A 17,856-nucleotide genomic window follows, 5' to 3' on the forward strand; every position below is an offset into this window, starting at 1 on the left:
ACCGATAAAGCTTTGTGGACAACACAGTGAGCTTTATGGATTGTTTTCCTCTGAGATGGGATAGCGTTCTTCTACCAGTTACCAATCAAGGAAACTCCTCATCAGTATTAAAAGGGGTCTTTAGAAAAAGCTGAGACATCACAGCTTCCATGGAACTTGATTTGGCGGGGCCTGGTGTGCTTTGTGGCCACAAGGTGGCTCCAGAGCCTTTTGCAGTAAAAACGAATGTAGTCAAAGCGCCACTGCTTTCTCCTTAAATTGTTTTACACAACTTTCTCAAACTCACTGGAAAAAGAGAAAGTTGGCATTCTGTGTGGTAGGGTTGGTATTATGGTATTTGAGCATATCCCAGGGCCTAAATGATTTTCTTGAGGTTTAGGGTAAGCATCAGGCTACGTACGTGTAGGCTCACTTCCATGTGTGTGTTCATCTATCTATATCTATGTGTTTGCTAATTTGTATATATGTGTGTATCTTTACCTAATAGTTATTTATTTTCTATACCTACATCTATATCTAATATATTTTAAATGCTTACCATTTCAAGCATTTCACATAAATTCTCTTGTTTAATCCTTATATTAGGTTATTAAGTATGAAATGTCTGATTTCCTTAAGTACTAAGTTTGACAGTTGATATCTCTGACATTTCACTTTGACATTTCTTGTTTTATTTTTATTGTGAAGGTACATCCTCTGTCTCGCAAACCCGCATTTTGGCTTCTGCCTATCTTTCAAAATTTTTTAGAGCAATTTTTGTGAAACCATGGATATGTAAAAAATTCATGTTATTTTCTTATGAGTTCCACTGTGGAACCAAGGCAGTGCAGACAGCTGAAAACATTAACGAATGCAAAGCCTGGATAGGGATCAGAATTTAGTTTTCTGGCCACTAGGGGGAGCTGACGATAGAAGGGTCAGGATAAGCTCTCCAAATCAGGAGGATTGTTCCTGAGAGAGGTGCCTAAACACTTGAGTGCTAAGGCCCCGGGCTGGGATACTTCTGACCTTATCCAGTAGCACAGTTTTTCTGTGGGGTGGGGTGGGTGCTCTTCAAAATCGCCACTACTTGGACCCCCACAGCACACTCCCATCAGTTCAGTCTGTATGTGCACCCTCTCCTCCTGAGTCCAGCTCTCAAACCTCTCCCTGGTCTGTGTGACCACTAGCATGTGTCTCTGTGAAACACCGATGGGTGGTGAGTTTCTAGATTGTGCAGCCCTGTTCCTCTACCAGTCTTCAAAGAAGAGGTGTAGGCCCCACTATCTGTGGGGACCTCAGCCTGGAGCATGCACCCGCTGGAGAGAAGTGGCCACTAACAAACTTCTTGGTTCAAACTGCTCTTCCTGTTGTAATGGGTGGGGGGAGGGGCCGCAGCACCCAGTCATTGGGTGTGCCTGGGTCTGAGACATTTGCTTGCCATGGAACCAGGGGCTAGGCCACATCTTTACCCAATATGGTGGTTCTCCAGTTGGAGGGGGGATGGGCACACTCCCAGATCCCTGTTCCTCAATACCCCACCAAACTCTCCCATCAGCCATGTCTACGTGGGCTTCTTCGCCACCTGAGTCCAGCTCCCAGCCTTCTCTCTTGTGTCCTTCTGCACTCCTCTCTTATCCAGGGGGCACTGGGTCCAGCTTGTTTGTCTGAGCCACTGGCATGTGACCCCACAAAATGCTGGTGGATAGGGAGTTCCCAAATTGTACACCCCTGTTCCACCATAAGTCCTCAAGGGAAGAGGTGTGGGCTCCACTCTCTGTGGAGACCTCAACCTGGAGTGAACTCTTGCTGAGATGAGAGAAGTGGCCCATTTGTGAATTTGTTCGCTCAAATTACTCTTGCATTGTAATGGGTTGGGCAGGGGTCACCGCTCCTGGTCAACCCAAGCTCAGATTGGTTTCTTGGTTGCAGTGGATAGGGAAGGTGAAGGGAGAAAGTGTTTGGATGGAAGAAAGCCAGCACTCTGATCACTTGTACCACTCTCCTGGAGAAAGCCCCTCACAGACTGCCTAAACTTCTGGGACTCACTAGTTCACCCCACTATTCCTTATTTGCTGCCATGACTGGGCTCATGGAGGGTGGGAAGACCTTCAATAAAGGCCTTCTGTTCACTGAAGGCATGTGGTAGGGGGGAGAGAATCCCTCTTTACCCTTTCACTGGGCTCCGAGCCTCTCTGGATTTGATCCTCACTCATATCTTCTTTTTATCTTTTTCCTTCTCAGCTTTGCAATTTTTCTCCATGGGTCCCCTGCTGTCTCTGTTGTCTCTCTCTGTGATCCACAACTGAGCTGCAACTCTTCTCCCCTCTTCTGTATCAAATATCCTACCTTCCCACCAGGATGGTCCAACAAACAATGTCTCTAGTCAGCCATCTTGGACATCTTCCCTCCATTTCCAGAAGTCCTATTTGTTTTTATTTTAATATGTCTATCTCTTTAGTGAATTTTTTATTCACTTCCTGAATTGTTTTTCTGCTTTCTTTGAGTTGCTTTTCCATTTTCTCTTGGATTTCACTGAGCTTCCTTACAATTCATATTTGGAATTCTTTGTCATTTCAATATTTTTATTTTGATTTGTATTCATTGCTAGAGAGCTGGTGTTCCATTTTGGGGGTGTTCTTTGGCAATTTTTCATTCTTCCAGAATTCTTTCATTGATTTCTTCTCATCTGGAGCAGCTGTCACTTTTTATTTTTGGATTTTCTTTTGGGGGTTTCCCACACTCACTCGTAAGGGCGTGTCTGTAGCATATGTTGGGTAAGAACCTTTGGCTTTGCTTCTGGGTGCTTTGATGGCAATCTAGGTTCTGGATGGATGCGTTGGTTATTGACATCCTTAATGTGGTGGTTTTCTCAGTTACTAGTTGTTTGTAGGTTGTAGGAGTCATGAGCTATGTGAATGGGCAGATTCTCTGTCTCTCTTTGATGAGGGAGTTTGGAGGTCTTTGGAGTCCTTTCTCTTTCCCCAGCCCTGTTGTCTTCTTAACAGTGTGAATTGTATTGGCACAGCCAGTTTAATCTCTGAGATAGTAGGTGGTGCTTGTGGGTGAGAATCAACCACACCCTGTATGATTGAGTCAGTAAATGTATAAAGGGCTTTGCAAATTGACCTTCCTGTCAGTAGGTTGTGCTTGTCAGAAGGAACATGCTGCAATGTTATTTTCGGGACCTGTGACTAGCTCTAGCCCCTCAGAAGAAGCACTCAAATGCCTCAGGTCATGGTTGGGGCCCTGGAACTTCCAGGTGAGTCCTTATTTTCTCCCACAACAGTGGCAGGTGAGAGAGTGAGGCTGGGCAGGGCTGGGTTAGGTGAGTCTGCCCTCAGGCTCCACAAAAGCTGGTAAGGTAACTATTTCAGGAGGGGTCAAAGGTCATCTCCCAGTTTTCTGGGGAAAGCCACCAGGGAGGGGCTGAAGTGGCCTCACCTAGCCAGCAAGTCTGCTTGTGGGGGAGAGGCCATCTGAGTTTCATAGTCTGGCTGTCAGGAGTGGATTTCTCTCTTCTCCCTTCTCCCATGCTCCGTGGCCTTTTTCCAGCAGGCAAGAGCTCAAACTAGCTGAGCTCCCCCATCATGGTGCTGTGGGCTGGAGCTTCCCTGTCCAGAATCCCACCCTGAGCTGAGAGTGCGGCCCTCCTGTGGGGGAGGGGTGCTCCATAGATGCACTGCAGCTGGAACCCATGCTGCACTCTCTTTTCAGTTCTGCCCAGGCAGGCTCCCTTGCCTCCCGACATTAGTTCACAAATCTTCCCTCCATGCCCCTGAGCAACACGATTGAGTCCTGGGGGTACAGGATCTGGCCTGCAGGCCTGTCTCCAAGTCCCTGAAGATCAATTCCAGACTGTGCCAGGGAGAATCCTGCTGGTCCCAAGTTGCCTATGAGGTGCTCAAACAGGTTTCATGTCCCTCTGCTTTGGGGTATGCCCTGATCTGATGGAGCAGCTGGGCAAGCAGCACCACGGAGGGCCAGTGAGCAGGGAGCTCACAGTTTGAGCACCCCTTAGTCCACAGCAGGTCTTTAAGAGGAAAGGTTTGAGGCCCACTCTCTGTGGTAGTCTCAGCGTGGTGGATGCACAGACGGGGAAACAGCTACTTCTGAGACCCCTGGCTCAATTGTCTCTCTTGGCAACCATGGGCAGGGAAAGGGAAGAGGAGGAAAAGAGTCTGGATGGAGGAAGGCTGGCATTGTGGTCATCTCTGTCCCTCTCTCTGGAAGGCAGCGTGCCTGGAATGTCCAGGCCCCGGAGTCATGCAGATCCCCTGTGACCCACCGGTGTCCTGTGGCTCCTGCCACCTGGGCCAGACTTGGGAAATGTTTGTGTGGGAATGAGTGAGACAAAAACTGAGGGGCTGAAGCCCTCTAGGGAGGACAAAGGCACACAGTGGGTGGAGGGGCAATATAGCACCTGCTGTCTTGGCTTGGGTCTTCGGTGATGGGAAGGGACTGCATGGGGGCTGGCAGCCTGGTGCTTTGTCCTCAAGAAGCTCCTAGTTCACCAGTGGCAGCAGCTTTTGGGCTCATGAGGGTGGAAAGGCTTTCTAGCAGCTTGGGAGCCTGCTGACTCCCGACGGAGAGAGAGACAAATCTCTCCCCCTCCCTTTTTCACTGGACTCCAAGCCTCTAGGAAGTTGATCTGTGCTGATACCTTGCTCCTTCTTGTTCTGCTCTGCAACTTCTTCCCATGGAATTTCTGATAGGTTCTGGCACTTTTCCCTCAGAATTACACATGATCTATGTTTGTTTGTTTGTTTTCTTTTTCATCTAAAACTTCTTCTTTCTGAGATGATCTGGTGGCTGGTGTCTCTGGTCAGCCATCTTGTTTCCTTTCCTCTTTTTTTTTTCTTTTTACTTCTTTAAGCTTTCCCTCGTGTTCCAAATTTTTCAAATAATAAGTATGTGCTGCCACTTAGTATAAAAAAAAGTTATCTAAAAAAACACAAGATAACGTGTGTCAAAGATCTGCAAACAGTGCCAGGCACACACTGAATAGGCACTTCATAATTGTTAGTTGAATCTGAATGCCCCAACATCTTTATGAGTTTAAAATATTTGCAAGAACAGTTCATTGTCAATACAAGAATAGTAACAGTCAATTGATTAAAAGAAGAAGAAAGTCACTGTGACCAAAATGTTTGTCTCTGGCTCCTGACCTGTTAATTATCAGTTTTTGTGAGTGTGGGAATCTTGTTCTTGATCAAGGTATACATATCACATCCAAACTCCACTTATTGCTGAAACACCCTGTGATTTATGCAGGTTATTGCAGGAAGGTAGTTGGAGAAATCACTCTCTTCCCTGAGCAGCATTAACAGCCCCACTTAAATCTCAGGCATTAAGGGATTGGCTCAAGACTCATGATCAGCAGCATTGCGCTGAGACATTGTGAGGTTACTCATTTGGTCCTTTGATTCTTGTCACCATGGCCAAGGACTTCATTCATTCAAAGTGTTTAATTATTCTGTTGTATACACTGGACTTAGAAATCCTGGGTAGAGTGAAGGAAAAACTATCTTTCTAAATCTCAGGCTCATGGTCTGTAAAATGAGGAAGTAATTTTACCTATTTCATAATGTGGTTGTCAGGTTTAAATGAGATAATAAATGTAAAATGGTCAGCACGGTATCTGGCACATAGAAGGTGTTCGGTGAATGCTGCTATTATTACTGGAGAATAATGGATGGTAGTGTTGAATGAAAGAATTGGCAGGAGGAGAAGGAAAGAGCAATGAAGAGTGAAGGAAGGCCATGTGCACTAAGGGAGTGAGAGGCAGAGGAGGAGACGTCCTTAGTTGCATCCAGCAAGGCTGAAAAAAACTGTTAGTTTCTCAGTCCTGATTATAGCCAGCCACAAGGTCATAAAATTTCTGGCAGGAGAAGTTTAGGTCATGTAATTTAACCATGTTAGAGGAGAGAAAACACGTTCTGGGACTTATTCAAGATCAGCTAGTGACAGCTCCAGGTCTAGAATCCAGGAGTCCTGACTTTGATTCTTGTCTGCTCCACATTCTGAAATGTGTATAGTATAAACATTTACTACTATTCATATTGCTTTATGTTAATCAGGATATTTGCAATCATAAGATAGTTTTTGTCTGTATTGTATGAACTCAGTTTAGAGCCTGGAGTTGCTGAAATATAACGCCATGTGGAATTGAAGGAGGGTGAGGTATTATAACTTTAAATCAAAAGGACAACTTACATGAAGACTTAGTTCTCCTTGGCATAGTATTTTCAAGTTCATGGTGCATTCAATACATCTCTTCCTAGAAAGGCTACAGATAATATGATTTTCCCCTATTATGAGAGAAATATGGCTTCTTTTGTGTGATCTCTTCAAGATGCCTTCTATTATCTTTACTTATGATATAACCTTATAGAGAATTATTTCTCGCTAAGCTCCAAAATACGAATAGCAGTCACTTGATTTTATGGGCTAATATATTTTCAATGGAGTTATGCTTTCAGAGCTTTCTTTAGAGAAAAATCTTACTTATATAGGTGTATTAGCATCCATCTTTTATGTACATGGCTATTGGACAAAAGCATGTGAAGAGTAATCCATTGAATGATTTCTCAAGTTTTAGAGGCTGTCAAAATGGAAGGATCTTTTCTTTAAAAATTTTATTTGTAGTCCCAGATGTAAAGTAGCTCTACCTTTTTCTTTGTTCATTTTTAAATGTTACCTATTATTCATTATTTATAGTGTTCATTTTACTATTCAAACAAATATCTTTTAAAAAACATTATGCCTTACCTTCCACTTTTATAGACACATACATAAATACCAGCAAAGAAGAAAATCGGAACTGTGATAATGCTATTTTAAAAATTATATTTATTGAGGCTTCCAATTACAAAAGTATGTGTTTATTGAATGAAATGTGGACATTGTAGAAGAGAAAAAATTGATTGGTAATTTCACCAACCAAATGGGGTTAACTTGTTGAGAATTTGGTATGCCTTTCCAGAGAAAGATAGAGAGTAAGACATATATTATATGTAACTGGGATTATGTCAGATATTGTTGCTTTTTTGCCATATAATTGTCACTCAGTTTTCTGGAATTTCAAAGCAATATCTTAGTAAAGACAGTGTGATCTAATGGGAAACAACAGATCCACAGAGAATTTTGGTGAGTGTAGAAAATAGAAGTAGAGTGATTTCTTTCTGATGAAAAGCTTTGGCTATGTGACTATCTCTGTGGGTGCCAGGCATTTTGCTGACATGGGGTTCAGAAATCTGAAAGTGTTTGGGATGGTTGAAATCAAGAGACAGGGTGAAAAGGAGAGAAAGGAAAATACTAGCTTTCTTGAAAGTCAAGGACAGTGTTTAAATAGAGCTGAGTGTATTGATCCAGTTTTTGTGACTTAACCTATCGAAACAGCAATTTTCATCAGTGGCACCATTAAAAAACCCTCTAGGTTGCCAGTTTTTGTCACTTCAAACAATGCTGCATTAAACATCCTTGTACTGATATCCATACTCATTGGGGTTTTTATCGCAATATGATAGGTATCCACAGCAGTCCCCAACCTTTTTGGCACCAAGGACCGTTTTCATGGAAGAGAATTTTTCCATGGGCCAGGGAAAAATTACTATGACTAATAATAAATAAATTACTATTATTTACTATTATTCTATTATTACATTGTTATATATAATGAAATAATTATATAACTCACTATAGGTCAGGGACCCCTGGATATCCAAACCAGAGATTGCTCCGTCTATGGCTGTATGAATTTAAAGTTAAATTGATAACGCCAGATTGTTTTTTTAATTTTTTTTAATTTTTTATTGATAACATAATATTTTACATATTTTTGGGTACATGTGATATTTTGTTACATGCATAGAATGTATAATGACCAAGTCAGGGTATTTAGGGTATCCATCTTCTCAAGTATTTATCATTTCTATGTTTTGGGAATATTTCAAGTCCTCTCTTATAGCTATTTGGAAATATATAATACACTGTTGTCAACTACAGTCACCCTTCTGTGCTATCAAACATTATAACTTATTTGTTCTATCTAAATGTACGCTTGTACCCATTAACCAACCTTTCTTCATTCCCTGCCCACAACCACACACCCTTCCCAGCCTCTGGTATCTATCATTCTACTTTCTATTTCCATGAGATCAACTTTTTTAGCTCCAACATATGAGTGAGAACATGTGATATTTGTCTTTATGTGCCTGGCTTATTTCTCTTAATGTAATAACCTCCAGTTCCATCCATGTTGCTGCAAATGACATGATCTCATTCCTTTTTGTGGCCAAACAGTATTTCATTGTGTAAATGTACCACACTGTCTTTATCCATTCATCTATTGGTGGACACTTAGGTTGATTCTATATAAACACCATAACCACACTGGCTAATTTTTTAATTTTTTATAGAGACAGGATCTTGCTATGTTGCTGAGGCTGATCTTGAACTCCTGACCCTAAGTGATCCTCCTGCCTTGGCTTCCCAAAGCACTAGGATTACTTGCATGAGCCACCATATCTGGCCTGATTCTGTATCTTTGCTATTGTGAATAGTGCTGCAATAATCATGGGGGTGCAGGTAATTTTTTGGTGTACTGATTTCTTTTCGTTTGGATAAATACCCCGTAGTTGGATTGCTGGATTTAATGGTAGTTCTATTTTTAGTTCTTTGAAAAATCTCCATACTGTTTACCATAGAGACTATACTAATTTACATTCCCATCATCAGTGCATCAGAGTTCCTTTTTCTCTGCATTCCTGCCAGCATCTGTTATTTTTTGTCTTTTTAATGATAGCCATTATAACTGGGGTAAAAATGATATCTTATTATGGTTTTGATTTGCATTTCACCGATGATTAGTAATGTTGAGTATTTTTTAAAATACCTGCTGGCCATTTGTATGTCTTCTTTTGAGAAATGTCTATTCAGATTCTTTGCCCATTTTTTTAAATGGAGTTATTCGTTTTTTTCTTTTACTGTTGAGTTGTTTGAGTTCGTTGTATATTTTGGATATTAGTACCTTGTTGGATGAATAGTTTGCAAATATTTTCTCCCATTCAACAAGTTGTCTCTTCACTCTGTTGGTTGTTTCATTTGCTATGCAGAAGCTTTTTAGTTTAATATAGTCACTTTGTCTATATTTGTTTTTGTTGCTTGTGCTTTTGAGGTCTTAGCCATAAAATCTTTACCTAGACCAATGTCCTGAAATGTTTCCCCTGTTTTCTCTTAGTGGTTTTATAGTTTTGGGTCTTCATTTAATTCTTTAATCCATCTTGAATTGGTAAGAGATAGGGGTTAAGTTTTATTCTTCCACATATGAATATCCAATTTTCCCAGCACCCCAAGGGGTGTCCTTTTCCCAATGTATGTTTTTGGCACTTTTGTCAAAAATCAGTTGGCTGTAAATATGTGGATTTATTTCTAAATTCTCTATTTTGTTCCATTGGACTATATTTCTGTTTTTTTTTAAAAAAAAATAATAATACTATGCTGTTTTGGTTACTGTAGCATTGTAATATATTTCAAAGACAGGTAATGTGACGCCTCCAGCTTTGGTCTTTTTGCTCAGGATTGCTTTGGCTATTTGGGCTCTTTTTTGGTTTATATAAGTTTTGAGTTTTTTCTATTTTGTGAAAAATGACGTTGGTAGTTTGGTAGGGATTGCATTGAACCTGTAGGCTGCTTTGGGTAGTATGGTCTTTTTAACAATGTTAAGTTTCCTGAAGGCCCTCAAAGGATCAAGCTTTTGATCCATTAGTAAATTAACTGCCTGTGGCATGGAGACCCAGGTTCAGCTGGGTGTGCTTGTGAAGATCTCTGCATTCTCCCAGAAGGAAAACTCAGAGGTTACCAGCAACAGGATGGACCGAACAGAAAGAAAGGTAGAGAAAGAAGAGGGACATCTCATTCGTGTCCAGATTGCTTCTTTTTCTTTTTTCTTCTTTTGTGAGACAGAATCTCGCTCTATTTCCCAGGCTAGAGTGAGTGCCGTGGCGTCAGCCTTGCTCACAGCAACCTCAAACTCCTGGGCTCAAGCAATCCTCCTGCCTCAGCCTCCCGAGTAGCTGGGACTACAGGCATGTGCCACCATGCCTGGCTAATTTTTTCTATATATATTTTTAGCTGTCCATATAATTTCTTTCTATTTTTAGTAGAGATGTGGTCTCGCTCTTGCTCAGGCTGGTCTCGAACTCCTGAGCTCAAACAATCCACCCGCCTCGGCCTCCCAGAGTGCTAGGATTACAGGCATGAGCCACCGCGCCGGGCCCAGATTGCTTCTTAAAAGCATCCTTAGCATATTAGATATTTGCTAGCAGTGCTGTCTCGCGTGGCAACCCCACCAATGGCAGGCTTTACCAAACAAGGAATTTGTTAACATGTTGAATACATAATCTCATAATATGGCTACTTTAATTTGTTTTTCTCTGACTACCTGAAAGTTCAAGCATATCTTCATAAATTGGCTATTTGGTATTGTCTTTCTGTAAATTATGAATTTCTGTCATTTGCTTGTATTTTTTATTGGTTTGTTTGTGATTTTGTTATCAATTTTGAGGACCTCTGGTATCAGAGAGATTAACAGTTTATTTAATATGTATGTCACAAATTTTTTTCTCAATTTTTTAATGATTTTGCTAGGGCATCTTTTGCCATATAATTTCTTTTTTTTGAGAAAGAGTCTTACTCTGTCACCCAGGATAGAGTACATGGTGTCAGCCTAGCTCACAGCAATCTCAAACTTCTGGGCTGAAGCAATCCTCCTGCCTCAGCCTCCTGAGTAGCTGGGCCTACAGGCGCGCACCACCACACCCGGCTCATTTTTTCTATTTTTAGTAGAGATGAGGTCTTGCTCTAGCTCAGGCTGATCTTGAACTCCTGAGCTCAAGGAATCCTCCTGCCTTGGCCTCCCAGAGTGCTAGGATTACAGGCGTGAGCCACTGCGACTGGCCCTATAATTTGTTTTTATAAATTTAAATAGGTCTATCTTTAAAAAATGCTTATGTACAGTTATATATATAGTTTTCTAGATTTTTTCCCAAGTTTTTTATTGCTTAATTTTATATTTAAGTCTTTAATCCTTCTCAAATTTATTTCTATATATTGTGGGAGATAGGGGAATAATTTTATTTTTTTTTCAGATGAATGGTCACTGATGCCAATGTATTCCTTCCCTACGAATTTATTTTTTATTTACTTTTGTTTTTTTTGTTTTTTTATTGATACATAATAGTTTTATATATTTTTGAGGTACATGTGATACTTTGATATCTGAATATAAATAATAATCAAATCAGGGTAATTGGGATATCTGTCACTTCAAACATTGAATTTTTCTTCTTGTTGGTAGCATTACAATTCTTCTCTTCTAGCTATTTGAAATATGCAATAAATTACTAACTATAATTTCCCTACTGTTTATCAAATACTAGAACTTTTTCATTCTATTTTTTTGTATCCATTAACCAACTTCTCTTTATCCCCCTTCTCCACTTCTCTTCCCAGACTTTGGTAACCACCATTCTAGTTTCCACCTCTGTATGTAATTTAAATATCACATTTTTCATTTAATTCTATTGAGAATTAAATTCCAATAGATAGTGGGGTCCATTGGGTTTTAGCCTTTTTGTGTTTCACTGTTCATCCTTTACCTTGCAATGACTAATTGAGTTGAATACAATGGCTTAATAGCATGCTTTAATATTCTGCAAGGAAAATCATCTCCTACTCTTCTTTTATTCCATTCTACTCATTTATTTTAGTTGCGGTTTTGTCAAGGTATACATGTACACAGTTTAATGGTCAATAGTTTTATAAGGCTTTCTTTTTCCCTTAAATAACTAGTGGTTCCTGTTGGCTCCTCTGAGTTCTTCTCCTTTTTCAGAGGCAATAATTCGATAATGTATAGATTTCTATTTTACATTGAACTTTACACTGATATCCTTCTATGGTAGATGAGAATTTAGCTCTCTTGTTCCCTTTCCCCACCACACATGCAGCCTACCCATCCCTCGTCCCCTCAATGTAGTTTTGGTTAGATAATTATTCACTAATTATATTATTATAGCTCTAACACCCTATTCACAGCTGAGGTGTTTAGTATATTGTAATCACTTTTCCTTTCTTACACGACATTTTACTTTTCTCAGGGATTAATAATGATTTGTTTTTTGTTTCCTTGCTCAATTTTTTTAATTTCAGCATATTATGGGGATACAAATGTTTAGGTTACATATGTTGCCTTTGTCCCACCAGAGTCAGAGCTTCAAGAATGTCCATTCCCCAAACGGTGCGCACTGCACCCATCAAGAGTGAATATACCCAGCTCCTCCTCCCCACTCCCATCTGCCTGCTTGCTCAATTTTTAATATATTTACATTCATTCACTTCCAAACTTGACACCAACTTGTCTGAGTCTTTTCCCAAGATGTTCTGATGCCTCAGGTATTCTACTAATTTCACCACTTTGGAGAATTCTAAATGTTTCCAGATATGCTCCAGCCTGGACGAGTTGCCCCCTAACTAAGCCTGATGCATAGCTGTTTTCCTGAGATCTCCCTTCACCATCACCTGGAGATTCTTTTTTCTTTCTCCTGTGTTTAATCTCCTCTTTCCAGTATCCCATGGTTTCTTATTTCTTGGTTAACAACTTTGTTGAGGTTGAGCACACCCTTCTATAGACTCCTGAAAAAGAGAGCATGAGAAAGAAATTGACACTTTATTTGTATGAAAATCTTTATTTTATCCTCACACTTGATTGAGAGTTTGGGTGCATATAGAATTTTGTGTTGGGTATCATTTTCTTTTAGAATTTTGAAGGCATTGCTCCCTTGGTTTCTAGCTTCAGCGATGCTTTGAGATGTCCAAAGTCATCCAGATTCTTTGTTTTGTATGTGACTGGATTTTTCTCTGTAGAAACTTGTTGAACTTTGATTATTTCCGGTATGCTGAAATTTTACAATTGTGTGCCTTCTTGTGGGCCTGTTTTCATCCAGTCTTCTGAGGAGTTCTTGGACATTTGCGCAACAGAAGCTGACCAGGACTGCCTTAACATTCCCCTCAACTTGACTAAACTGTAGACAGGTTTCTTCTTGACTTCAGGCTCTGTCCTCCCTTTTCCTAGAGCATTTACTTGAAACAACTTGGAATTATAAACTCTTTCTCTGCCCCTTTGAGATGTAAATCTTTTAAAAAGCCTCTGGGCAGTTTTACAACCCAGGATTGCCTTTCTCAAGGATCTGGGAGCTGTTGCTTTAAAATAATTATCATGGCCATTCTCTGGGAGGTAGGAGTCTAACTTTGGTGGGCTGCCTCGCTCCAGGTTGTAAAACTACCTCTAGTCATGGAGATACAGTACAAGGAAGTTTACTGTTCCTTTGGGTAAGGTCAATTTGCCTGCACAGGTGGTCTATAGTTCCCCTCCCATAGCTCTTAAAGACTCTCCCTCCCTTTGTTTCAGTGAAGTTGAGCTCAGATTTAGTTTTGGCCTCTGTCTATCTTGTGACAGTCTTGATGGCCTTCCTTTTCTATCTAACTTTGCCTGGTACAATTTTTGATTTGAGAGAGTTTATATCTTTTGGTTCTGGGAAATGTTCTCAATTCTTTGTTGGTGGTCCCTTCCTCACCATTTTCCTTGTTCTCTTTTCATGGTCATTCAGGGACCTAGGCATTTTGTTAAGTGTTTTGTCTTGTGGCTCTGCCGTTCCTGAGGGCCTCGGAATTCTCTGAATTGCTGAATTTGGCCAGAAGATAGGAAAAGAGAGGGAGGATTACTTTGGGAGATTTTTATAGGATTGGGCCTAGAGCCTGTATACAGCATTACATTTATATCCTTTCAGCCAAAGGCAGTTACACTCAGTCACACCTAAAAGTAAGGCAGGTTGGGAAAATGTATGTCTAGCATGTGCCCAGGAGAAATGAAATGGGCTTCGATGAACATAAAGCAGTCTTTGTCACTGTTTGACCCATTGGCCACTTAGGCTCTGACTCATATTCCTTCTACACACAGAACACATCACCCCTGCTTGACCTCAGGACAGAAAACCCATCTGGTCACTGCACCCAGTTCCAACTTGAGGATTTATAGGTGATATACAGTCTTCTCTATGGGGGCTGAATGTGTCTGCTTGTGAACTATGGGCTTATGAACCAGAAGGAAAAATTATCTGCTCTCTTTACCCCTTTGGTGATGGTGAAGCAGGGACAGTAAACACAAAGAAAACTCCCATTTGGAAAAGAAAAGGATGGGAGACATACAGTGATCTCTGGCCCATAGATTCTGAAATTCTGTTGAGTAAGCATTACAAAGCTGGAGGTGGAAGAAATTCCTTGGTTGGTGTTGATTCTTCTTTGGAGAGGAACTCCTTTGATCATTGTTCCTCATGGAATGGCTGTCCTTCTGGGAGGTTCTTTCCTGTCTATTACCCTTCATGTTCACATCAGAAATGGACTTTGGTGCGTATGGCTTCCTTGGGAGTGTGTGTGGCTTTCATTGCCCCTTCCTTCCTAAGGGTTGTGTTAAGACTTTTTCAAACTAGGCTTTTTCAAACCAGCCTCATGATTTCTTTGGTAATGCCACCAAAATTTTGATATAGTTTTCAATCTATTTGCTTTTAGTATGTTATATGCTGGTCACTACTAATGTAGATTTTCCTAGACATAATTCTTAGGGTTTCCCTGCTTATTTCTTCACTCTCGTATCTCTCATCTTGAGAGCAGCTCCTTTGAGTGGTGGCTTATTGGGAGGGTGGTATCCTTATTTTGATACCTGTCACAGGGCTGAGTCACTTTACTTAGCTGAAAAGTCTCATTGGACTTTGTTGCTTAAGGTGTTTAAAAATTTTCTCTTACTCTTTGAGTAAAGAAGGGCCGAATTTTCAAAACCTGTGAAGCCCCTGGACTTTGGACTTTGTCCATTCTTTTCTGTTATATAGAAGCGAATTCTTGCCTAAGCCCCTCTCTTTCATGTAATACCTTGCTGAAGACAGGCAGTAGTAGCCAATATACATACATGATCTCTCTAACATTCTCTAAACACTTCCCCTAGGCCTGCAGACTTAGTAACAGTGGTCTGTCTTCAAGTTATTACTGATAGAAGTTTTATCCAATGTTTTGCCTGGCATTACCGGGATCTACAGCCTTCCAGGCTCTCATGTTTGTTTACTTGAATGCCATATCAACCCCACATATTTTCGTTTAGTTTAGTTTTGTTGTGATAGCTTCTCTCTTCAGGGTATTAGGATCTATGTAAGTGAGAATATGAAGAAGCTGTTTTAGCAAACACATTTTCAAATCATAATGGCTTAACACAGTAAAGTTTTATACCTTGCTTACCCAAAGTCTAATGTGATCTTCAGCGGACAGCCTTCTATGTAGTTATTTAGGGAGCCAAGTTCTTTCAATCTTACGGCATTGAAGTTTATGCTGGATCCCTTGCATCTGGTTGGCCAAAAGCGGGAAAATGAGATATTTACCTATGGGAGATTTGGATGTGAGAAACACATCACTCCTACCCACATTTTAGTGGCTGGAGTTCAGTCACATGGTCATACCTTCTTGCAAGGGAGGCTGGCAGATGTAGTCTTGCTGTGTGCCTAGAAGGACAAGGAAACTGGTTTTGGTGAACACATGACAGTAACTGCCACATCTTTTGTTTTACCTTCTTTAGAGACTAAACCTTCAGTTTTCTGCCAGAGTTGGAGAAGGGCAGTTTCCTTTTTGTTCTAAATGGAGTTGAGTTTTAAGATTTAACTGCTGTTTAAATAGATTTTCAACCAATATTCTTTGCTGCAGTCTCCCATTTTTCCATAGGTATATAATATCACAATTCCCGATCCTTTTGAAGATTTTGCAGTGTAAATTTATTTGTTCTTGGCTTTCTGCAATGCTGATTTAGGATTTAGTTTTCTCAGGTCTGATACATGATTTGCAAAACATCCATCTGCTTTCCAGTTTCTGAAATTTTGTTGCTGTTGTATATTCTTCTGTTTTTCCTGTCATTGCGGGTTTGTGACTTACACAAAATTCCCTGTGAAGTCATTTTAGTGAGCCTTTAGGAAAGAGCAGGAATAACTGCATTTGTTTAATCTATTTTTTTTTTTAATCTCCATACTTTTCTTTTCGTAATTTTCTTGGATATCACTTTTCATCTTTAGAGGGAATGGTTGAATGCATTTTGGCATATTAATAGCATAGATATGCACCCAATAAAAAGAATGTTAGCTCCTTTCCATGTGACTTAGAAATATTTCCAGTGTACTATATTAGAGAAAAGCCAGAACTGGACAGTAGTTAAAGGGGTAAAAATAGATTTAATTCGGGAATTATTGCAATGGGGGGAAAGAGACATCAATGTAGAACTAGGCTCAATTCCAAACACAGCCAGGATAAGTCGGGACTTACAGGCAAGAAACAGGGTGGGGAATAGTGGATGGAAAATTACTAAGAGGAAACATCAAGGATAAGGGGGATTCTGGCTAAATTGACTTCACGATTCTTGCTAAAACTGAGTCATGCAGGCCTGACAAGGATGGACCCTGAAGGCCAAGGTCAAAGTGTAGTTGAGAAGAGAGCTTAGAGGAGCTTAACCAAAGTTTGATCAAGAAAAGTGTCTTTGGGGGGTGGGGAAAAAAATATGAAACTATTGTTTTTAACTTGCACTGTTCACTTAATAATTTATCATGAATATTTCCCATATTATTTCATATCATTGTACAAGAAATAATGTATACATTATGAGGACATACTGTATCTAACAAGATATACTGTTAGACTCTTTGATTCTGTAAAATTAAATAAAAAAATAAAATAAAAAAAAAAAGTAAAAAAAAAAAAAAAGAAAAGTGTCTTTGTGAACTGCTAAATGACTAAAGGTGTGTGTGTGTGTGTGTGTTTGTGTGTGTGCATGTGTGTATAAAAAATGATTATAGGCCGGGCGCGGTGGCTCACGCCTGTAATCCTAGCACTCTGGGAGGCCGAGGTGGGCGGATCGTTTGAGCTCAGGAGTTCGAGACCAGCCTGAGCAAGAGCGAGACCCCATCTCTACTAAAAATAGAAAGAGATTATATGGACAGCTAAAAATATATATAGAAAAAATTAGCCGGGCATGGTGGCGCATGCCTGTAGTCCCAGCTACTCGGGAGGCTGAGACAGGAGGATCGCTTGAGCTCAGGAGTTTGAGGTTGCTGTGAGCTAGGCTGACGCCACGGCACTCACTCTAGCCTGGGCAACAGAGTGAGACTCTGTCTCAAAAAAAAAAAAAAAAAAAAAAAAAAAAAAAGATTATATATATCTACAGCAAAGGATATACTTTCATTTATTAACATTAGTTACCTGGCTGGGGAAAGGAGGCATGTGCTTGAGAGGAGAAAGTGTAGGGTAAAGGGGGAGGTAAATAAAATAAAAGTAAACTATGTAAAGAAAGGAGTCTCCAAAGATAGCATTTGTCACATCATTCTATTTATTTAAAGTTTACAATGTATACATATATTCATGTGCTATATGTTTAAAGACATGCTTAAATATGTTAATTTAGGTGTGGCAGATTAAAGATGGTCACGAATTTCTTGACACCTGTTCTGTCAAGAGGTGGGCTACTATGAACCCCTACCTTGGATCTAAGCGAGCTCTATGACTGCTTTGACCAAGGGAAAGTAGCAGAAGTGGTGTTCCGCCAGTTTCCCGGGGTAGGCCTAAACAGAGTGGCAGCTTCCAATTTCTTCTTTTGGAACACTGGCTCTTGGATCCCTGGGCCACCATCTAAGAAGTCTGACAACCTCGGGGCGCTAGAGGATGAAGCAACATGTGGAAAGAGAGGCCAACAGGCCAGACATGTTGAGTGAAGAAGTCATTTTCAAAAATATTTCTAAA

This window comes from Eulemur rufifrons, chromosome 29 (genome assembly GCF_041146395.1).
Source record: "Eulemur rufifrons isolate Redbay chromosome 29, OSU_ERuf_1, whole genome shotgun sequence".
NCBI classification, from domain to species: domain Eukaryota; kingdom Metazoa; phylum Chordata; class Mammalia; order Primates; family Lemuridae; genus Eulemur; species Eulemur rufifrons.